The sequence below is a fragment of the Papaver somniferum genome, unplaced genomic scaffold (genome assembly GCF_003573695.1).
Source record: "Papaver somniferum cultivar HN1 unplaced genomic scaffold, ASM357369v1 unplaced-scaffold_131, whole genome shotgun sequence".
Taxonomy (NCBI): domain Eukaryota; kingdom Viridiplantae; phylum Streptophyta; class Magnoliopsida; order Ranunculales; family Papaveraceae; genus Papaver; species Papaver somniferum.
The window spans coordinates 2,840,880-2,866,732 of record NW_020622270.1 but is presented as its reverse complement, the minus strand read 5'-3'; positions in this window follow the sequence as shown (position 1 = coordinate 2,866,732).

Genomic DNA, 25,853 nt, shown 5'->3' with positions numbered 1-25,853 from the left:
AAAAGTATGAATAAAACAAAATCAGAAGAGGTTCCTATCAGTACACCATATACGTACTGCGTATTCATAAACTAGAAAATCAACCACATATAAAGAAGAAGTGATGAATCCATGAATATAACCGAATCAAAGCACATGTTTCAGTATTACACATACATACTCATGGATCGAACCCAAAAACAGTGGCAAAACTTTGAATAAAACAAAATCAAAAGAAGTTTCTATCAGTACGCCATATACGTACTGCGTATTCATGAACTAAAAAATCCACTGCATGTAAAGAAAAAGTGATGAATCCATGAATATAGTCGAATCAAAGCACATATTTCAGTACTACACATACGTACTAATGGATCAACCCAAAAAAAGTGGCAAAATTTTGAATAAAACAAAATCAGAAGTATTTTATATCGGTACGTCGTATACGTACTGTCGGTTCGTACACAGTAGCAAACTGTAACGAACCTAAAAACCTAAAAACGTCATGAAAATCAATTTGATCTTCATAATACAATCGAAAAACAAACCAAAAGAGGAAAACCGAACAAAATAATCGAAGAAGATGATTAGAAAACATACCTGGAAACACAAACAAATCTTCTCGTCGTAAATCATAACGATGCATCTTCTTCTTTTTCTTCTTCTTCTTATTCTAGGTTTCTGTCAGTACAGGATATACGTACTGCTGCTTCATATGCAAAAACAAACTGAAACACATCTAAAACCAACAAAATAGAAGTGGTATAAGTAAATATAATAACGAAATGAACAAAAAATATGATTATTCGTCTAGATCTAGTAAATAATCAACAAATCAAACATGGAGATAAAAAAGCGTAATCAAACACAACAAGGATTAGATCGTGAAACCCTAAAATAAACATTGTAAGAGAAAAATCTCCATATGATTTGATAAAAACGAGAAAGATTGAAGAATAAAATTTGGATTTGTTCAGAATCCATTCGCAGCAGCAATGAGAAGAAAGAGAAAAAGAAAACGAATATGAAATGTCAATGTTCTTCTCGTGTTTATAGACCTGTTAAATAGGAAAGGTTATTTGTGGTATTTTTAAATTTCACACACCTGATCCCGCACGTGTACAAGACCTGGACTTAAAAAATTGGGTCCATTTTTCATTTTTCTTTTAATTATGGATCTCTGGTTATTGGGCTTTAGTGGGTGGACCTGCCACTAACTAATACCACTATAATAGGATCTATAGGTAATTCCTACATTCTAAAAATGAAATAGGACGGACACATATTTCGCACAAATCTAAGAGGGAATTTTGGGTAGATTTTAAATAATAATATTAAAAATTGGCCACGTGTGCGCAGTTGCTGACTCAGCTAACCGAGTAATGGATGCAAAAACTAACGGTGGGAGGAAACACTAATTTCAATCTATTTGGGGAGGAAACGCTAATTAGCGATCTTGGGAGGGGACGAAACGCAAAATAGTCCTTGGAATTTTATGGATTTCCAAAATCGTATCTACCGTATAAGGACTATTTTTTCTAAATTAATACTATCTAAAAGGGAAAAAGAATCCACATATTTTCTGAAAATAAAATGAATATCTAAAGGGGAAAAAAATCCACGTAGTTTCTGCGAAAAATAAAATGAAAAAAGAAATAAAATATACACATATTCTCCACCTATTGAATGTGTTTGCCCGCCACGCCAAATCAAAAATACATCGCCACGGGCGGGGCGAAGCCCCGTGCACACCAAATCAAAAATGCATCGCCACGGGACGGGGCGAAGCCCCAAGCACACCAAATCAAAAATGCATCCCCGCGGGGCGTGGCGAAGCCCCGCATACACCAAATCAAAAATGCATCACTACGGGGCGGGGTGAAGCCCCGCGCACACCAAATCAAAAATGCATCTCCACAAAGAAAAGGAAACCAAATTAAATTTGGAATTCTCCAGGACACTTGGCAACATATGATTGGTTTAAAAAATACAAACTCAAAAGGAAAACCAAACCTACTATGTTTTGAATTTTATGGAAATCGAGTATCTACCATATAAAAGGGAAAATAATCCACATATTTTCTGCGAAAATAAAATGAATATCTAAAGGGGAAAAAAATTCACATATTTTCTGCAAAAATAAAATGAAAAAATAAATAAAATACACACATATTCTCCACCTATTTAATGTGTTTGTCTGCCACACCAAATCAAAAATACATCGCAACGAGGTGGGACGAAGCCGCACGCACACCAAATCAAAAATGCATCGCCATGGGACAGGACGAAGCCCCGCACACACCAAATCAAAAATGCATCCGACAGGGCGAGGCGAAGCCCCACATACACCAAATCAAAAATGCATCACCACGGGGCGGGGTGAAGCGCCGCGCACCCCAAATCAGAAATACATCCGCGCGGGGCTGAGCAGACGAAACCCCATGCACACCAAATGAAAAAAATAAAATGCTCGGTGCAGAACACGGGCACAAATCTAGTGTTCATAACATTTAGAGATATGCACGACACTTCCCATCTTTAAAATGAAACAAAAAAGTTTATTGCCTAAACTTCTTTGTAATCCTAAAACTACAATCAAATTTCAGGCAGAAGGTAGTTGTCGGAGGCATTTTGTCAAATAGGAATTGACCAAACCAATATTTTTTGAAGAATTAGTTCCATGACAATTTGAACATGGGAATAAAAATTATAAATGTACTACCTAATTCTGTACATACAAATTACAATTTATCACTTTGCATCACACTAGAATCAGCAAGGAGTAGTTAAAACCCCCATATCTTTCGATTTCCTTAGTTTTAGTTCATTTTCTCTGTAATTGTAAGTGGTGGCAAGTCAAAAAGTTTTGAGGTACCTGAAACCGCTTTTAGCTTTGGAAGAATTTCAGTGGGAATTTGCAATCTAAAAAGTTTTCATGGTGTAGGGGTACAGTACCCGGGTACTCATAATGTTTGTGTGTGGAATTAGGACGGGTTGTTAATATGGGTTCGGATGCGGGACCCCGACCCCGACCCCGAAGATCATCCTCACCCGAAAATCTGAAACTTCTCTGTTGGCCATGTTTTGGGAAGCCCTTTGAAACTGTTGTACATTTGGAGACCTACTGATGGGTGATTCGTAAAAATGATATGTAACTAAATCATCTACATACATTCATTTCACTTGTTTCTTTTTTAATTTAAATCTGATGCCAAAAAAAAAAAAAAATCTTAGCCGAAAAGCGTCTTTGGTGAACTTCTCTACAGTCCACCTACCTTCCAAAGCGATACTTCTTTGCTCAGGCCAAATTACTACAAGGAATTGAGCTTTCATAGGAACTTCTCGCTCTTTCAAACTTTGGTTTTGCAGACCTACTGCTGGTATAAACAAATCATCTCCATATTTCTGTCATGTTAAAAATTATCATTTGAGCTCTGAATGGAAGTAGGTTATATCATGTACAAAATACTAATTACTTCCTTTTTGAAAGTTAAAAACATAGAAAGCAAAAGTTGGAAAATCAGAGATCAGATTCTTGGATTGCCATTCAACCCCTTCTGCCATACCATACTAATCACTGAATATAATGGATGTGTTAGTTGTTAATTAATGGAAAAGATGTTCTAAGCCAGAGGAGAGCTGGTTAAAAATATTGGCAAAAAAACAGTACATATTTAAACCAAAATGCAGAATGCTGTCAGGTAGCTTCCATACTTGTGATGAATCCTCTCTGCTGCGAACCAAACAAAAAATAAGAAGAAGATTAAAGGTGTTAGAGCTTATCTTACTTGTGTTTGAAGCACAAGAGCTAATTGCTCTAGTACATGAGCTATTCTTTCGTTCAGTTTCTGAAGTTCAGCTTCCACCCTCAATCTAGCCTCTCTTTCCTCACGTATGCTTAGCCGCACAGTATGGAAGTAAGATCCTTGTGAAACAAACTTGCCCATGGCTCTAACATTTCCAGAAGGTTCAGCAGTCCCTAAAGCAAGTGTTAGGATATCATTGCTACCGCTTGTGACTAGGGAACCTTCTTTCACCTGTTTGGCCAACTTGTCCTACAAATTAAGATAGAAAGAAGACAAGGCATGAAAAAGTGATTCTTAAGCTGATATAGGATCATTTAGTGGACACAAATGCACTAGTGTAGTCATCTTCCCCTAACTAACTTTACTATCAAAACCATGATTGTTACCGTATACTGATAATAATTTAATACGACACCCAGGAAGCAGTGGTACAGAGTCTACAAAGAATGACATATTTAGATGGATAATATGAATAAAGTCAAGGAAAATTACCAGCGCACAGTTAGGATCCTTTGTAATACATGAGCAAGTAAATGAATCAAATAAAGAATGTAACTCAATTTGTTTTTAACTTACAATAGTCTTGACTCTTTCTCTGGTAGCATCATGTGGAATGACCCCGCTTTTATCTTCTCTAGCTTTCTTCCATAAGATGCTCCTGTCCAGTTCATCGAAAGAAAACCCTTCCTTTTGTTTCTGTTAGCAACTAACATACATTAGATTATGAATACATGATGTCAGAATATGAGAAATAATATGTTACATACCAATTGCTCCACAAGTCCTGCATATCCTTTTCGGCTTAACCTATGAGGATATATATTTTTCTTCCGCTTTGTTGATAGGATTTCGCGAAAAACCTTTTAAGACATTGGGTACAACAAATGCAAGATTAGTCCAACTACATCTTGTAACTAATACAAAAACGGGAAAATACTAGACTATCAATATATACCTGGAAATTTGTACTCAATCTCGACTTCACAAAAGCCTCCCAATGCCTCTGTTTGATAAACTTGTACATTGCTGGTGGATGAACAAGGACATCTGCCTGGTCTTTGTATGGCAATATGTATTTCCTTGTCAGCCTGCTTTTAAAAGATCTCCACAATGCTCCTATATTTTTTATCATATTTTTTTTGCTGTTGGAACGTAGAACAAACTTCCCCTGAAATACACAATTAAACATGTGATACAGTCGTTATATCTTATGATTGATTGTAACCAAAAGAATCCACTTACCTATAAGCAACACCAGAGCTTATCTTTCAAAGTCTTTGGAACCTTAGTCCATTTCTCATAAATAATTGGAACCATGTATCGTGTCAAGACTCCAAAAAAGCTGGACAGCTGAGTAGCAACACATCCTACTGGCTGGCCAAGCTCGTTGTACTCAACCACCTTTTTCAACCCCTTGCTGCTTTTGAAAAGCTTTGACATAGTTGTAGGACCTCGCTGCTTTTGCTGACTTTTTGATGTGGCATCAACTAAAAGTTTCAAAATGTAGTAAACGTTATATGCAGAGAGAAAACAACAGTTATATTCAAAAATAGTTATAAAACGGAGCATGTGAGTCACTTACTGCCCAGTATTGTCTCAAGATCTTCTTCACTGTCATCATGCATGACTGGTTGCTCAAACTCCATGCTTGCTGTATTTGATAGAACACAAGAATCTAAACAAGTTAGTTGCTGACCACCATTCACTGACCAAACACCAACACGGATATCAACAGAAACATGGATGATAAATTAATTAACTGCCGAATACCAACACGTATAACTAAAAGGTACATTGTATTATATATTAAACACATGTTCATCACAGTTTACACGCACAAAAGGCCCCTCATCTCTAATATTAACATTAGGGAGTTCACTAACTTTAGCATCATCAGTGCCGAGACATGGATCTTCTTTGGTGGGCATTCTTAAGGTAATTAAAAAATCGATAACGACTCCAACTTCAAGTAACGAAAAAAAGACATAGAAAGCACAAAATAATTATAATACGGAGCATGTGAGTCACTTACGGCCCAGTATTGTCTCAAAATCTTCTTCACTGTCATCGTGTTGCTCAAACTCCATGCTTACTGTATTTGATAGAACACAAGAATCTAAACAAGTTAGCCGCTGACCACCTTTCACTGACCGAACATCAATATAAGGATATCAAACAGAAACATAGATGATAATTCTAATTAACTGCCGAACACCAATAAGTATAATTAAACGGTACATTGTAATATATATTAAACCCATGTCAATCACAGTTTACACGCAAAAAAGGCTCCTCGTCTCTAATATCAACATTAGGGAATTCACTAACTTTAGCATCATCAGTGCCGAGACATGGATCTTCTTTAGTGGGCATTGTTAAGGCAATATAAAATCAAAAACAACTCCGACTTCAAGTAGCGAAAAAAAGACGAAAAAGACATAAAAAGAACAAAACAATATAGTACGGAGCATGTGAGTCACTTACGGCCAAGATCTTCTTCACTGTCATCGTGTTGCTCAAACTCCATGCTTGCTGTATTTGATATAAGTTATAACACAGGAATCTAAACAAGTTAGTCGCTGACCACCTTTCACTGACCAAACATCAATGAATATAAGGATATCAAACAGAAACATAGATGATAAATATAATTAACTGCCGAACACCAATAAGTATAACTAAAAGGTACATTGTACTATATATTAAACCCATGTCGATCACGGTTTTTGGAAACTAGTCCTGATTATGATATTTCTGAACCTGTTCCATCTCTAGAAGAGACCCAACAACGGATTGAAAGAACGTATAAACATTTAGTTGCAATGAATAGTTCAAAAAAAGAGTGTACACGATATTCTGAGATGATAAACGAGAGTGGTGAACGTATAAGTGTTATGCTCAGTGAAATTCAGGCACGTCTAGAGGCAGAAAATGAACTGTTGGCTAATGCTGCTCGAAATAATCTAAATTTTCAAAATAGGGTTTCTAATTCTACCCTTGATATCAATAGTGAATATTTGCCTAATTTAGAGGAAGAAGTTAGAATTGGTAACACTACTTGTTTGATAAGGTTCGATCATTTTCATGTTATTATAGTAATGATTATGATGAGGATAGTATTGATGAAGAACATGAAATATGTAGGCATAGTGATCAGGAATTTGTTACTCCGATTGAGCTTTATAATGATAGTGTTGTTTCTAATACAAATCCAAATAATTTTAATAATTATTCACCTATTCAAAAGGATGTGGATTTGACTAGAGATACCACCGTTTTAGACGATGTAGTTCATGATTCTTTAGCCTGCAGTATGTTGGATAATCCATTATTTGATGTGCCTATCAGTGAATCGGAGGAGGTAACTATGATTAAAACCTTAGTTTATGAGCCTTTCTCTGATAATCCTTTATATGATTGTGATGATGGTTTAGAGGAAAGAGTTTACCCTGAGAATACTGTTTTAGAATCTAGCGATTTAGAAACACTAGTCTTAGAAGATGATAAACTCGTAGAATGAGTGAGGATGAACCCAACTTAGAAGAATCTATTGACCATTTCCAGGAATCTGATGACCTAGAAATTAGGGAAGTTGTGACTAGTCTTTCTAGAGACACAGAAAACTCTAAGTTTGGGGATGATTATCATTCTTCGTGTGCTTTAACTCTTCGAAAGTACCCTCCTGTAGGACTTGACATTTGTGCCTCAACCATCTTACAAGACTATCTTCATACACGTTTTCCCGAACCTAATGATGTCCAGAAAGAAGCTCAGTTGTTAGAAGCCCATCCTCTGGTTGATGTGGTTTGCCCAGGCTATGATCCCCAGATTGACTTTGTTTTCCCACCAAATAGTTTTATTCCAACTGTGAGAACGTTTATATTCCAAATGTGTCGAATATTAAGTTGTGAGACTAAGCCTAAATGCTTTAGGAAATTAGAATCGACACATTTGCTTAAGAATGACCACTACTCTCATTGTGGTCAATTATGTAAGTCAAATCTTATTGACTTAGAGGATCCTCAGTTATTTAGGTTATTATTGTGCGCTTCTAAGATCATATTTGAGTTTTTCCAGACTCTAGGACCTAATGATTCGGATCCCACCTATGAAGAAACGCAGCCAATGAAAATTTTCTATTTAGACCCTTTCATAGAACCTGAACCTGAACCACAATTAGATATAAATTTCTTAATCAGGAAACTAAGTAAGGGCATGCTAGTCTTGTTCACTTTCTTGGTTCATTGCAGTTTCCTTTGGTCAGCTCTATTTAGTTTTGAAGACCCACAGTTATTTCGACTGTTACTTTATGGTTCGAGTTGACTAATCCGTTCCTAAATCTGGCTGAAGACTTTAAAATTAGCAATTCTTGGGAGGTATGCCATGCTCATGCAACACGGTAATATCTTTCCTTAACTCTTTCGCTTCAAATGGTAACAGTTTCTCCTTGTTCATGCTTTTAGTTTCATCTTTAGAACATTGAGGACAATGTTAGATTTAAGTTTGGGGGTATGGGAGAAACTTTTTAGTTGCAATTATTAAACTACAGAGCCTAGAAATTTATGCTTATTTAGGATGGCACTAACCAATCTAAGTGGATGGAAGCATTTTGGTTTTAGGAGTTGAGGGACCAATCTGACTAGATGGAAACATTTAAAGAGTCTATTCATAAAAGCACAGAGCTCAGGTGTTAGAAATAACATGATAGTTTCGCCATATCTCGTTGAGTCCTTTTCATTTCTGTTTCTATTTTTATTTTTAAACTATGTGTTCTCTAGTTGATTAGGTGGGGCTCACGATTCAAGTTGTTACCACTGCTAGGGTAAAATAGAGTGACTGAGTATTGGAAAAAAAAATGAAAAAATGAAAAAAAAAAAAAAAAAAATTTAGACCAGACCATTTGACCAAACAGAATAAAATTCAATAAAGTCGACCACTGGAACCCTTGTATATTCCAGTTGTGTTGACCTAGAGTTAGGATTATCGAACACTGGTTCCCTTGTATATGCCAGTGATTTGATATTAGTCAGACTATCTCAGTCATTTAGGATAGGTTTATTTTGGCAGTGGCCTTCAGACAGATATGAGAAACATCGTTCACCTAGTTAACATCAAAACCATCTATATTTTTTCTATATCCATCTCTTAATCTATCCATATGATTAGTCTGACTCCGAGTATGATGTTCATCGTGAAACTATCTGAGTAGAGCTCTGTTATAGTAATTCGATTGCGGTAAATAAGGATTCGATGCTCGGACTTGAATAGATTTAAAAACAAAAATATGTACAAAATTTGTCACAAGATCAAGAGGAACCAGGACTCAGGATTCCAATGTGTTTCATATTCAAGTGGCTCAGAAAATAATTCTAGGCGATTATAGCTCAAAATAAAACAAGTATTAACTCTATCTTTGCCAAATTAGATTCCATAAAATATTACTTGTATATGATAAGCATGGAACATCAAGAATCCCTAGGACTAAGCATGTTCCATCAAACAAAATCACAAGTAATTAATTGAAATCATAAATCAATTAAAATCGGTGCAAAAAGTGAATTAAGAATTATTTAAATAACCACATGGCTGAAAAACAGCTTCCTCCATCATCCCAGTATTGGGGTTTAGCTACTCATAATAATCATGTTCTTAAAATACATACTTGATGCTCAAAATATGATTAAAAGAGTGAAAAATATAATACAGTGAAACTACGACCCTCTTTAAGCGTCCAGAGAAGAACGATAGAATACCACTGCTGTAAAAACGATACCTCACGGCTGCTGTTGACGCTGTTGTTTTAAGACCCTCGGATGCTAGTCGTTGACACTGTTGATAAACGACTGTCTATGCTGGTGTGTTCTTCGTGTTCTTCGAGCTTTGTTAATGGCAGCAGCAGCAGCAGGTACAATTCCTGCAACTCCTCCTGCGCCTCTCTGCTGGCCTCCCAATCGACCCCTAACTCTTGATAAACTTTCTCTCACTTCCCACCAGCCTTTATATACCAATAGGGTCCAAATAACTCGATTAAATCCGAGTTTATCTCCTTTTTTCTTCACGTGCAGTTGAGAGAGAAATCTCTTTTCTGTTGCTTTGTACGCGTCTTCTGGCAATTTCTTACGCTCCAAACTTCTCCTAATCCTTAAACAAGACTAGATACACTTTACTTCAACGTAAAACTCTCCCAGAATCTCTAAAAATATATTTGAAAACTTCACAGAGAACACGTATTCTGTTTGGACTTTGATCGCTTCTCCCAGCCATTCCAGCCCAAGTTGATCGATAAAATCACTTGCATACGATCTGTTTATTCTTAACAGGCCTAGCCCAATTGATTTCAGGGATTTAATCTCCCTCAAAACTGCCCAGAAATCCAACAGAGAATTATCAGACGTGAAATTAGTTTTCCCGCCAAATTCCATTATTTGAACTTTGAATGTGGTGTCCCCTTAACCAGACCTGGTGTCCCTTTAGCAGCTGCTTGGAAATGGGTCACCCCTTAGTAATTAGGTTACCCCTTATCCAAAATCAAGGGTCCATATAGCAAGTTTCCTCTGGGCATTTTCCGCACTTTTTTCGGGGTTCCTCCGGGGTATTTCTGGGGTACTTCCGGTACACTTCTGGGGCGCTTCCGGCACTCTATCAATGGAGGTTCAAACGCCGCATTTTCAGCCAATTTCGCCGCAAATCCTTATTCTTCTGAAAACACCTACAAATATATAAAATAACCAAATAAGTACAAAAATGGGTGCTAACACTATATACAATTGAGATATATTAGACACATAAATGCGTCTATCAAATACCCCCAAACTTATTATTTGCTAGTCCCGAGCAAATCAAAACTACAAAATAAAATCCTAACTCACTGTCGCAGGCATCGTCGATTGCATTTAGCGTATGCAATAAGCCTTTAAACCCCTAGGTGGCCCTAGTGGCCGAGTTTAGTCTCGGGAGGGCTTACCAGAGATATACCCACAAAACCTGTACTCCAGACCTTAGCTATCTACGCAGAACCTTGGAAGGCACTAAAGAATCTCCTTGGTTGGCATACTTATTGACTACAGGAAGAAGTACCCTGATGCGAAATTCCAATTGCTGTACACGAGTTTGCACTCAAGCATACTAAAATTCATATAAAGTGACAGAGCTCTACTCAGATAGTTGCACTATGGACATCATATTCGGAGTCAAAACTAATCACATGGTTAGATCAAGAAGATGGATATAGAAAAACATAGATGGTTTTGATGTTTACTAAGTGAACGACGTTTCCCATATCTGTCTGAAGGCCTCCGCCAAAATGAACCTATCCTCTGGATTGGATACGGCCTCACAGCACAAACATCGAGAACCTAACTAGGTCAACACAACTGGCGATAACCTAACTCTAGGTCAACACAACTGGCATATACAAGGGTACCAGTGGTCGACTTTATTGAATTTATTCCTTTTGGTCAAATGGTCTGGTCTCAATTTCTTTTTCTTTCATTTTTTTTTTTTTTTTTTTTTTTTTTTGGTAACTACCATTTTTTTTTTCATCTTCTTTTTCTTTTCAACTTTCTTTTTTTTCTACTTTTTTTTTTTTTTTTTTTTTTTTTTTTTTTTTTGGCTGAAGGTATCTCAATCACTCTAATTCACCCTAGCATTGGTAACAACTTGAATCGTGGGCCCCACCTATTACTTAGAGAAACATAGTTTAAAAACAAATAAAATAAAAATAGAAGTGAAAAGGACTCAACGAGATATGGTGAAACTATCATGTTATTTCTAACACCTGAGCTCTGTGCTTTTATGAATAGACTCTTTAGATGTTTCCATCTAATCAGATTGGTTCCTCAAACTCCTACAATCAAAATGCTTCCATCCACTTAGATTAGTTAGTGCAATCCTCAATAGGCATAAATTTCTAGGCTCTGGAGTTTATTTATTGCAACTAAAAAGTTTCTCCCATACCCCCAAACTTAAACCTAACATTGTCCTCAATGTTCTAAAGATAAAATTAAAAACATGAACAAGGAGAAACTATTACCATTCGAAGAAAAAGAGTTAAGGAAAGATATTACCTGGTTGCATGAGTTTGGGTTACCTCCCAAGAAGTGCTAAGTTTAAAGTCTTCAGCCAGACATAGAAAAGGTTTAGTCAACTCGTACCGTATAACAATAGCCGGAATAACTGTGGGTCTTTAAAACCAAAAAGAGCTGACAAAAGGAAACTGCAGTGAACCAAGAAAATGTACAAGACTAGCATGCCCTTACCTAGTTTCTGGATAACTATCGCTAATTGCGGTTCAGGTTCAGGTTCTATGAAGGGGTCTAAATAGACTATTTTCCTCGGATGCATTTCCTCATAGGTAGGATTCAAATTATTAGGTCCTAGAGTCGGAAAAACTCAGATAAGAATCTGGAATCACAAAATAACCTAAATAATTTAGGATCCTCTAAGTCAATTAGGTATGACTTACATAGTTGACCACAGTCAGAGTAGTGGTCATTCTGAAGCAAATGTGTCGATTCTAATTTCCTAAAGTACTTAGGCTTAGTCTTAGAACTTAATAAGTGACACATTTGAAATCTAAACGTTCCCACAGTTGGAAGAAAACTATTTGGTGGGAAAACAAAGTCAATCTGGGGATCATAGCCTGGGCAAACCACATCAACCAGAGGATGGGTTTCTAACGACTGAACTTTTTTCATGACATCATTAGGTTCGGGAAACCTAGTATGAAGATAATCTTGTAAGATGGTTGAGGCATGGATATCAAGTCCTATGTGAGGCGACTTTCTGAGAGTTAAAGGTAAAGCACTAGGAAAGTGATAATCACCCCCAAACTTAGAGTTTTCAGTGTTTCTAGTTAGACTAGCCACAATCTCCCTAATTTCTAGGTCATCAGATTCCTGAAAATGGGCAATTGATTCTTCTAAGTTGTAATCTTGCGGTGTATCCTCATTAATATCTACGAGTTCATCTAAGACTATTGTTTCTAAATCGTACGACTCTGAAACAGTATTCTCAGGGTAAAACCGTTCCTCGAAACCATCATCGATTACAGTTTCTAAATCGTTCGACTCGAAAACAGTAGTCTCAAGATAAACCGGTTCCTCTAAACCTTTATCGGCTTCGTAAACAGGAAATATTACATCGTCTAAAACGGTGGTATCCCTAATCAAATCCTCGTCCTTTTGAATAGGTGAATAATCATAAAAATTATTTGGATTTGAACTAGAAATAATATAATCACTATACAGCTCAATTGGATTACTAGACTCCTGATCACTATGCCTACATATTTCAGATTCTTCATTACTGCTATCCTCATCATCATAGTACGAAAATGATTGAACCTTATCTAAATAAGTAGTGTCTTTTATTCTAACCTCGTCCTCTAAATTAGGCAAATATTCACTATTGATATCAAGGGTAAAATTAGAAACACCATTTTGGAAATTTAGATTATTTCGAGCAAGTCTTTCGTTCGTCTCTAACTCAAGTCTACGTGTCGACTCAGCTATCCTCTCAAGGGTCTCTTCCAAAGAAAGTTCCCTTAGTGTAGGATCTAAGTTTTGAGTTAATCTATTGAGGATATCTTCTACAGATTCAGTTTTTGTTGCAGTTCTTTCGTCCATAACTACGTTATTCACCTCATCTAATTTATACGTCGATTCAGCTAACTGACGTGAAGACTCAGCTAAATTCCTAAGAGTCTCTTCTAGAGAAGGAATAGGAACTGAAGGATCATAATAAGGACTACTTTTCAATAGTTTGATTGTATCCTCTAGAGACGAAGAACTAGTACTATAATCTTCTTGATCGTATGACTGATGCGCGTGCGGATAGTAATTGGGCTCACCATGGTATGAACCATAACCTTGAAAAGGTTGGCGTCCCCAGCCACTATTCTCACTATGGTCATAATACTGATGATGTCCATATTCAAATTCAGGTCGATATTCATTGTATTGGCTTCTATCATACCAGTTCGACATTCTTAATTACAAGGGAATTTACACAACCACAAACAAGGCCGACTCGACTCCACCAAAACAAACCTAAAGATTTCTAGCAAACAAAAAGCATGATGGCTCCACTTAGATTGTTTTCTAGACCAGCTTCTATTCCTTCGAAAAGGAATTCGTTACAATTTGAGCACACCCCTCTGGAATCAATCCGAGCTAATGTAAGTTGAATCGAGGCGAGGGAAGCTCAGTGGAGCTTTGATACCCAAGGCCTCACCGCTATCACAAGGCGGCGCAGTCACGCATTCAACTCACAGAAACCATCATGAACTTTGAAATGTGCTTAAAGAGCAACCAATATTTTTCGAACGAGTTTCCTATTAAGCTCGTTACCCTATTGGTCTCGTTCTATTCAAAATTTTAGGCTTAGGTTCGCGTTTGGTTTCGTTTTCCTAAGGCGGGCAAGAAGGAAACGGTGATGAAATCCGAGTCCTTATCTTGATTTGGCCAGGCCTTGCCCTTTACTAGGAAATTAAAAACAGTCCGGTTCGTCCTCAAACAATTATCACCTTAAGGCAGACAGTAACCCGCTTGCAGGAGATTCGCGGGTGTTTCGATTGGACTTACCTCCCGTACCAGACGGGCGATGAACCGTTGTTGTCGACTCGGGCCACGACTCCTATGCCGTGTGCGAACCCGAGGGGCCGAGACGATATAGTAATCGTCGTCCTTCCCTGCAAACAGTTTGTATTTAATTTTTTTTTAATTTATAACCCTTCCGTAGGGTTTTTAAAAATAATGTCCAAAGTCCAGAATAAAGTCCAAATAAAAAGTCCAAAAATTACAAAAATTATGAAAAATAAAGCCTATTTACAAATTCTAAAAAAAATATATAAAAGCTATATACAAAAATAAATAAAAATAATAATAAAAATAAAATTAAATCCTAAAAAAAAATTATGTCTTTTTTCTCTTCTCTTTTAGCTTTTAGCTTTTAGCTTTAAGCTTTTTGTTCCCAAGTCCTTAGTATTCCACTTCGAACCTGTAAATCAAAGACACAAAAAGAAACGTAAAAAGGAACAAATAATAATAAATAAATAAAAAATTAAACCTAAAAACAAATCTATATACAAGTCCGCGTCGGCGCGCGCCATTTTTGTAGTAATTCGATTGCGGTAAATACGGATTCGATGCTCGGACTTGAATAGATTTAAAAACAAAAATATGTACAAAATTTGTCACAAGATCAAGAGGAACCAGGACTCAGGATTCCAATGTGTTTCATATTCAAGTGGCTCAGAAAATAATTCTAGGCGATTATAGCTCAAAATAAAACAAGTATTAACTCTATCTTTGCCAAATTAGATTCCATAAAATATTACTTGTATATGATAAGCATGGAACATCAAGAATCCCTAGGACTAAGCATGTTCCATCAAACAAAATCACAAGTAATTAATTGAAATCATAAATCAATTAAAATCGGTGCAAAAAGTGAATTAAGAATTATTTAAATAACCACATGGCTGAAAAACAGCTTCCTCCATCATCCCAGTATTGGGGTTTAGCTACTCATAATAATCATGTTCTTAAAATACATACTTGATGCTCAAAATATGATTAAAAGAGTGAAAAATATAATACAGTGAAACTACGACCCTCTTTAAGCGTCCAGAGAAGAACGATAGAATACCACTGCTGTAAAAACGATACCTCACGGCTGCTGTTGACGCTGTTGTTTTAAGACCCTCGGATGCTAGTCGTTGACACTGTTGATAAACGACTGTCTATGCTGGTGTGTTCTTCGTGTTCTTCGAGCTTTGTTAATGGCAGCAGCAGCAGCAGGTACAATTCCTGCAACTCCTCCTGCGCCTCTCTGCTGGCCTCCCAATCGACCCCTAACTCTTGATAAAACTTTCTCTCACTTCCCACCAGCCTTTATATACCAATAGGGTCCAAATAACTCGATTAAATCCGAGTTTATCTCCCTTTTTTCTTCACGTGCAGTTGAGAGAGAAATCTCTTTTCTGTTGCTTTGTACGCGTCTTCTGGCAATTTCTTACGCTCCAAACTTCTCCTAATCCTTAAACAAGACTAGATACACTTTACTTCAACGTAAAACTCTCCCAGAATCTCTAAAAATATATTTGAAAACTTCACAGAGAACACGTATTCTGTTTGGACTTTGATCGCTTCTCCCAGCCATTCCAGCCCAAGTTGATCGATAAAATCACTTGCATACGATCTGTTTATTCTTAACAGGCCTAGCCCAATTGATTTCAGGGATTTAATCTTCCTCAAAACTGCCCAGAAATCCAACAGAGAATTATCAGACGTGAAATTAGTTTTCCCGCCAAATTCCATTATTTGAACTTTGAATGTGGTGTCCCCTTAACCAGACCTGGTGTCCCTTTAGCAGCTGCTTGGAAATGGGTCACCCCTTAGTAATTAGGTTACCCCTTATCCAAAATCAAGGGTCCATATAGCAAGTTTCCTCTGGGCATTTTCCGCACTTTTTTCGGGGTTCCTCCGGGGTATTTCTGGGGTACTTCCGGTACACTTCTGGGGCGCTTCCGGCACTCTATCAATGGAGGTTCAAACGCCGCATTTTCAGCCAATTTCGCCGCAAATCCTTATTCTTCTGAAAACACCTACAAATATATAAAATAACCAAATAAGTACAAAAATGGGTGCTAACACTATATACAATTGAGATATATTAGACACATAAATGCGTCTATCAAGCTCTGTCACTTATATATGAATTTTAGTATGCTTGAGTGCAAACTCGTGTACATCAATTGGAATTTCGCATCAGGGTACTTCCTCTTGTAGTCAATAAGTATGCCAACCAAGGAGATTCTATAGTGCCTTCCAAGGTTCGTTGTAGATAGATAGGGTCTGGAGTATTAAGTTTTTGCGGGTATATCTCTGGTAAGCCCTCCCGAGACTATAACTCGGCCACTAGGGACACCTAGGGGTTTAAAGGCTTATTGCATATGCTAAATGCAATCGACGATGCCTGCGAAAGTGAGTTAGGATTTTATTTTGTAGTTTTGATTTGCTCGGGACTAGCAAATAATAAGTTTGGGGGTATTTGATAGACGCATTTATGTGTCTATTTTGTTCTCAATGTTCTGTATTGTTAGACTCGATTAAGTACTTATTGTGTTATTTTGTGTTCTTGTAGGAAATTTTAGAGAAATAAGCCCTTGCGGCGAAATGGGCTCAAAAAGCAGTGTTTTACACCCCGGAGAAATGTACCGTAGGCACCCCAGAAATGCACCGGAAGCGTCCCAGAAATGTCCCAGAGGAACCCAGAAAAATTACTATTTCCACCCCAATTGATATTCGCACACCAGCACTCTGGATAAGGGGCACCTTCTTCTACAATTTGAATTTGTGTTTTTGGCGGGAAATGAAGTTTTCAACTGGAAGAATTTTGATTGTCAAAATGAATGGGTTAGAGTGTGATTCAATCGCTGAAAATTGGCAGAAAGATGTGATTTGGCATAAGGAACAAAGTTTGGGTGGTGGTTTCGATCAAATTTGGCTGGAATACGTGTTTTGATTCTCGAGTTCAAAACAGGGCAAGCATGCACTGGAGGATGATAATCACGCGTCATGGAGAGTTATGGACGTGTTCTGATGATGTGGAATGGCTCGAGCATCACTTTGGGTCGTGAAGAATCGATTTGGAGCGTGGAGGGAGGAAGTTTACGCAAGAAATTCCAAGTTTGGTAAGAAAATATTCGGAAAATATTGTTATTCACTGCCCGCATAATGAAGAATTATATTGGAGTTATTGGCGAGATTTGGAGTTGTTGTTGGGTATAAATAGGCTCTTTGGGTCTACTAGAGAGGGTGTCGAGAGTTTTGGGAGCTAGAGAGAGCTAGAGAAGACGAAATCAGAGTTTAACAAAACTCTGTTTCTGCTGCTGCATGAAGATGAACACGAAGAACAATAGACTGTAACAGACTGTCGTTCTTCAACAGTGACAGCGACAGTGGAGTGTGGGTCGTAGTTTCCCAAAGACTACAGCATTTCATATGTATCGTTCTTGTGTGACGCTTCTTGTGGGTCGCACATTAGCTGTTTACACCATTTTCTCCTCTTCTCATCATTTGTAAACCATTTTTGAGCCATAATAAATTATTTTGAGAGCATTTATACTATGATGAGCTAATTCCCTCGTAACCAACGCAATGGAGGAAGCTATTCACGCAACATAAATGGGTAACTATTTCATTTAATTATATAATTCACCTAATCGCTGCTTTTGCAGAGTTTTAAATTGTTTGAATGATTGTCTTAATTATTTGTTATTCAGTTTGATAGGTTATTCTTGGTTTAATCACTTGATAATCTATGCTTAAGGTTTACAAATAATGTTTGAGAATCTGTATGATTGATAGTGAATTAAAGATAAAAGAGGACTTAAGAATTGAATAGAGTTTTGAAATATTTATCATTCAATTTTGCATAATAGTGGAATCTAGTGTCTTGGTTACCTCTCGCACCCATTGTTAATAATTTTGTATATAATTTTATTAAATTTTTAAATTTAATCTTCACAAGTCCGAGAGTTTGAACCTAATTACTACAACCCCGGAAAATAAATAATCAGTCAGCAGATCCGACGGTCAGGGACAAAGGGTTACAGAGGTATGATGGCTCAGAGGAGCACCAGATAATACCCCTTGGGTGTTATCACATCCAATCCCGAGGAAGATCCCAGATCAACGGCCGAGAGGAAGTTCGGCTGACACAGATGTGACCAGACAAAGAGACACTTGTCTGACACGAGCAGACATCCATCTACCCGCATTAAATACCAAAGAGATATACACGTGTCAATCAGCTCGTGGAAGAGGCGAGGATAACCCTTCGTATTCAAGCTCAGGCCGCAGCATACACCGAAGACCTCTGCGTAATGGGCACAAAGCACAAGAAGATAAGAATACAACGGCACCTCAGAAGTAGGACCCACGTTCCAACCCTATAAATACCCCTCTCCACTAAGAAAGAAGGGATCGATCAATTCAGGGAAATTAGAGGAGAATATAGGAGAGAGAAATAGGAAGAGTGAGTAATCCCCCTACTTCCGCAGACCTATGGATATTCTAAAATCATTCGACTATCTTTGTAACCATTCAATACATAGTGAAACATCAGCCCCGTGGATGTAGGCCTTAGCGCCGAACCACGTAAATCTGTCTTACTTACATTTCGGCACCTTACATTCAGCGTTAAACTTCATATGCTTAACATTTATACTTGATTCTTGGTTTGTTCCTTTATTCGAACATTATTTACGATAATACTCGACTAGACAATGACAAGCCCGAAGGCTTCGAGTCGATGAATCGAAATAATCATCCCCTTTATGCATACGACGTACAATTCTAAAATTAGGATGTATGTGAATATCGTTTGTGAACACGTGGATGGCTTCGTGATTTATGTGTTCACATGCTTGAACATTGTACTGTTCCTGTTATGAATGTTAATCTCGGTTGTGACTGAGATGAATAAATTCTAAGTAAGTTTTCCGGTTGGTTTTGCTTCTTCCTGGATTTAGTTTGAAAATAGCTTACACAAAAGATTTTGAATTTTGTGTTATGAGATAAAAAATAGTTACCAATTATTTTGTTTTAGAACGTAGTTTGAGATTTCGTTATTGTTGAATGTACGGAAAAAAAAATCCACCGAGATCCTGACTACTCAGGGTACAACACTGACGTCGAAGGTAACTTTCGGTACAACATGTGGTTAAGTGTGATTAAGTTTGGAATTTTATTTAATAAATGGTTTAGAGAAATGATAAATAGCCCAAGAAAGAACATGTCTCAATTTGTTATGTGATGTTTTTGGAATATAAGTAATTTCAAATCCCACAGACAACGCCCACAGATGTGGGAACATAGCCGTCGGCAAGTATGACTTACCAAGAAGCCGTCCATCTTGGTATTGTTCCTCCCTTTCCTAAAGAAATGGCTGGTTTTCATCCGAACAAAGGTTCACGAGGACTTCCAAGCGATAACCCCTCTTACTACTGGTAGATGTATTCCATGACGTTCACGAGTTCAGGCAATGAGAGTGTCTCAGTAATCAGCCAATGAGGATCAAACTGTTTACCAGCTCTACAACAGTTGGCAAGTTCAAAAATGATTCTCCCGTAATACTGTGATATACTTGATGACATACAAGCAACCATGTATTTTTTCCTCAACTTTAGAAAGCATCTAAATATAATATTTTGTTCAATGTACATCTTACATACTTCATGTTTTCTGGTATATCCATACACCTGTAATGGCTTGCGGGGCCTTAGGTGATGGCAAGTAATGTCCGGTATGTGGTGAAATTAAGTTTTCCTCGATACGTTTGGGTCAAAATATTCCTGGAAACACACTTCCTACTTTTCCAGCAAATCTTCTATATGGACCCCCTAAAGACTATTTGCTAGGAAACTTATCAAAGGATTTATGGATCCATATATTTATAATTGAAAAAAAGTTGGACAAAAGAAAAAAAAACATGTAATTATGTTCAATTGCAAATAATTATAGGCATATAAAAGTTGTATCGAGAATAAGACAAAGGGTAAAAGAAGGAAAAAAACATGAAAATTTATAAAAATCAAGAAATTTCTTAATTTAACAGTCTTCATTTTCTCCGCCTATATATTAGGGACGGAGAGAATACATGAATTTAGGCTTACTATCTCAAATTTAACCATTAGATACCTAAATGTTATCAGAGTTCCTTATCCCTTTAAAAAAACAAACTAATCATAAACTAATTCAGGTGAACTTGCTTAGCAGCACTTATATCATGTTTGTTTATTTTGTGTGTCACATGATTTATTTGCTGAATGACAAGTAGTTTTGTTGTATCTATTGCTCATGGAATATTTAGAAACAAAGTTAAATGGAAAAGGTTTCGCTATACACCGCACAATACAAAGAAAGATTTTTTTATAGATAAACCCAATGCGTTAAAAGAGGGGGAGTTGAAGGATCTTGTGAAATTTTGGGTTAGTGAAGAGCATCGGGTAAGTTCACTCATCTGCTATGTATGGGTTTAAGTTCTAGTAATACATTCATGTCTAATTAATTCTTATTTGTGGTTTTGTAAGGTACTTTCCGATGGCAATGTCAAAGAGTAGAAGCCTCACACAGTGTGCAGCAAAAACTATTCGACGCAAAGCTGAAGTGAATACACAAGTTGGTCGTTACAGTCACCTTTCTCTTTGCAATTTTAAAGTATATTTCTCATATTTGGATTCAACTTTTCACGGTTGAGGTATATTTCTCATATGTGTCTGTATACAAGTACAACTAGTAGAGAGGAGTTAGTTGGGTCTAATTTGAAGTATAACGTTTCTCTACATGTAAGGTCAACTTTAAAGTCGGAGACTCTGCAAGTCAATTTGTTTCTTTTTTGGTGAAGTAGGATTTTCTATAATACGTAACATAAACTTCTTTTTTGTTAATGAAATCCGAATTTTTTGTTTTAATTCAATCTATGTATGAAATCGATTTTGTTGTGCATAAATTATTATATGATTACAGTGGTCCCTAATTTGTGAACGTGTTTTTGCCGAAGTCAAGCTGTTGCAACAACAACAAGTAGTGTAGAAAAAAAGTTTTAAAGAAAATAAATAAATTAAAAAATAAAAATGATGCCTTTTCTACTCATTTTATTGCCTCGCTGGTTGGTGTGGCAAGAGATTTTCCAAAGAAAATAAAATAAACAAATTGAAAATAATAATAATTAAAAAAATACTTTTTTGCCTCATGTTATTGCCTCACTATTTGGTGCGGCAAAAAAAATAGCTATTGCCGCACTGTAGTTAAGGTGTGGCAATAACTTCTTGTCACACAGGTTGTTTCCTCACAGTGTGGCAAAAGTTTTTTATGTGGCAAAAGGCTTTTGCAACATGAAACATGGGTTCTTGCTGCACAATTGAGGTGTTGTAATACATTAATTTTCTTGTAGTGATACTTGATTAATCGAACACCAACACATATACTCAATAACAAGACTCCATATGAAATCCTGTTTGGCAAGGTACCTCCATATGATCAGTTGAAAGTGTTTGGATGCTTGTGTTATGTGCATAATCAAAATAGTAAAGGAGACAAGTTTGCAAGCCGAGGACGAAGGTGTGTATTTCTTGGCTATCCATTTGGTAAAAAGGCGTGGCAAGTGTATGACTTAGACACAAAACAATTTTTAGTGTCAAGAGATGTGGACTTTTATGAGCACCAGTTTCCATATATAAAAAACAATGTTGAGGAGTCAAATAATATTGCTCCACCAAGTATGGAGACGTGTTGGAGTTATGATGAGGATGGAGAAGAAGTACGGTTGCCTAGAGAAGTTATTGAAACTCAACAGCCTGAGATGCAGCAACAACAAAGAAGTGATGAAACACAACTTGGTATTGAAGGTGCAACAGAGGAGTTGCAAAGAAGTACTCAAGAACATTCCGAGCAGACTGAACAGGATGATACATCCAATGAAACGTCGGGTGAAGTTATGATAGATAATAACAACAGTGAAATGGGTAAAGGGAAACGTCAGAAAATTCCTTCTAGCAGACTGAAAGGTTTTGTGACACATACAATATGTGAGAATAGTCCACCTTCCACTCAACCTACAAATCATCGTCCTCATGTGATCGTTTTTCCACTGTGCATAGAAAATATCTTGCAGCTATAAATGCTAGAAATGAACCCAAGAGCTTCAAAGAAGCTATGAAGCATCCAGGTTGGAAAAAAGCCATGGCTGAAGAAATAAGAGCTCTTGAGGAACAAGGAACATGGGAATTGGAAGAATTACCACCTGGTAAGAAGGCATTAGGAAGTAAATGGATTTATACTGAGAAGCGTGATGAAAATGGGAATTTAATACGTCTAAAAGCAAGATTGGTGATATTTGGTAATCATCAAGTTAAATGATTGGATTATAATGAAACATTTGCGCAAGTGGCAAAGATGACAACAGTTCGTACTTTTCTAGCTGTTGCAGCAGTTAAGAATTGTAAAATGCATCAAATGGATGTACACAATGCATTCCTTCATGGTGATTTGGAGGAAGAAGTGTATATGAAGATACCTCCAGGGTTTGCCAAAGGAAATTCTAATATGGTTTGTAGAATGAAAAAATCATTATATGGTCTAAAACAGGAGCCTAGGTGTTGGTTTGAAAAGTTGTCCACAGCTTTGAAGAATTATGGTTTTAAACAATCGTATTCAGATTATTCTCTTTTTACTATGACAAAAGGAAAAATGCAACTTAATGTCTTAGTTTATGTGGATGATCTAATTGTGGCAGGCAATGATCTTGTTGGACTTCATAATTTTAAAAATTACTTGGGACAGTGTTTTAAGATGAAGGATTTGGGAAAATTGAAATATTTCTTAGGATTGGAGGTGGCTCGTAGCAAACAAGGTTTCTATATACGCCAGAGGAAATATGCATTAGATATCATAATGGAAACAAGATTATTGGCTGCTAAACCTGCAGAATTTCCAATGGAGACGAATCATCGACTGGCATTGGCAAAGGGAAAATTTCTTGAAGATGGGAAAAGTATAGAAGATTGGTTGGTAGTTTGATTTATCTGTCAGTTACAAGACCTGATTTGGCTTACTCAGTGCACATCTTATCACAGTTTATGCAACAACCAACATTGGAGCATTGGGAAGCAACATTTCGTGTAGTCAGATATTTGAAGAAGAGCCCTGGACAAGGAATTTTGCTGCGTTCTGATAGTAGTCTTAATTTAAAAGTATGGTGTGATTCAGATTGGGCGAGCTGTCCATTGACTAGACGTTATTTAACAGGGTGGTTTATTATTCTTGGTTTTTCTCCCGTTTCTTGGAAGACGAAAAAGCTGCACACAGTGTCGCGATCCTCAGCAGAAGCTGAATACAGATCTATGGCAGCAGTGACATGTGAATTGAAGTGGTTGAAACAGTTACTTGGTGATTTAGAAGTTCATCATACCCATGGGATGAATCTCTTTTGTGATAGTCAATCAGCACTATACATTGCTCAGAATCCAGTGTTTCATGAGCGAACAAAACATATAGAAGTCGATTGTCATCTGGTTAGAGATGCTATCATAAGGAAGATAATATCACCTTCCTACACTCCTACAACAGTACAGTTGGCTGATATCTTTACAAAAGCATTAGGGAAAGCTCAGTTCCAATTTTTTTTGTCCAAGATGGGCATTTGTGACCTGCATGCTCCATCTTGAGGGAGGATATTAGGAAATAGCGTATATTTTGAGAATAATTATTCTAGGAATGTTAGTTATTCTATGAATGTTTATGGCTTGCAGTCCAAGATATTGATTGTATAAATATCCTATTCAATGAATGAGAAACCAAGTAATTATTGTGAATTTAACAAAATCTTCTCTCATCCAAAATATATATCTACCTGCTATTTTGTACTTATTTTTGGTGTAGGTGACGTTCATAATGTTGGTGCTCCAGTTAGACCGATGTTTCCCTATTTCATCTAAATTAGTGATGTAGCACACTTCCTTAGAGTTTTTCACTATTCCAGTCCATGTTTGATTAACAGTTCTATATAGATGGGCGTGACCCTTTCAGAAGACATACAATATTCCATACCGTCTCTTCAGGAAAGTGGAAGGGACCTGGTTTTACATCACGCAAAACATTAATTTCCGCAGACCCATCAAAAGAAAAAAACACGAGCAGTGTTTCTCGAATTTTCTCTAATGTTGTTACCCTTGGAAGAATTATTTTATGACAACCAAATAATACATACAGAATGATGGCATAATATGGAACTCAGACACTATATACGAATCACCTAGTCACCTAGTTTCCCACCCAGTTTCCCTTTCGAACACAATTTCCATACTAACACAGTTTCCTTAATTAAGCCGGAAATAAAAAAAAAAATAGGATTAACGGAAGTATTGTCCACCTATAACAGTGTTACTGCAGTTAAGTATTTGGTGTAAAGACAGTGTAAAGAAATTATTTTGGTTAAAATTCTAATATAAGTGTGGTCCACCTACATTTTGGTTGACCTCGTTACTAACTAACCGTTAAGTATTTGATGTAAACAAAATGTAACCCAATTATAAATATTCCAACTAATAGAGTTATGCCATGTGTCCTCACCATATCTTCTACATTAGAAAAAGCCTATTTCAGCCAATATGAAAAGAGGGTTTCATCACCGTTCAATGTGAGAGCTTATTTTGTCAAGCCCTTTAATTAGAGTTTGGTACTTTGATTTTGTCCAATACTAGGCTTTAGTCTAACATTTTTCCAATATTAATGCTTGGTACCTGGACTAGATGTCGGCCTGCGTTGACTGTTTATGACCCAACTTAAATTAATTTGATAAATTAAAAATACTGTGACATTATGAGTTTACAAGTATACCCACGATCCAGCTCTTCCGGATCATGATGGACTCGTTCTCAACAGTTTTACTCGACTCAAGCTCTTTTCCGTCGTCAGCAAACTCCAACCATGAAACAACATCATTGAAAATACGGAATTAATGGAAATAACCCGACTTAGTAGTATCAAGCTCATATACAAAAAATGTAATTCTTCAATTTAGTGATTTAGGATTTTTCAATGGTCACCTTCATGCATGTCTTTTTCAACCAAACGTAAAAACCGGGAAAGGAGGAAAGTGTTGAAAGTTTTGTTGAGATTTTTGTATGCTAATCACTGTATAAATATCCTGTTTGTGGACAAGCGTCAGTTATGAACAGGATCCTAGTTACACTCGGCCACAAGACATAGTAATTGTAGTTTTGTTGATAGAAATTTGAAGTTGACTCCAAATGAATTCTTTCACAAAGCAAACGATGGTTGGTGGGGCACTATATGATGAAAAAACTGGCACCGACCATCTAGTGTTCATTCAGTGATTGAGAATTTCTGGATGGTCATGTACTCATGCCTTAATTTTTACAGCAAACGATGTACAAATTGAGTAAGATTTTCTAAAGATGGATTACTTTTGTCGTTTCTCCTGTTGGGCAGAGAAACTTCATCTCTTGATACATTTTTTTTTTCCCGAGGTTGTGAATTT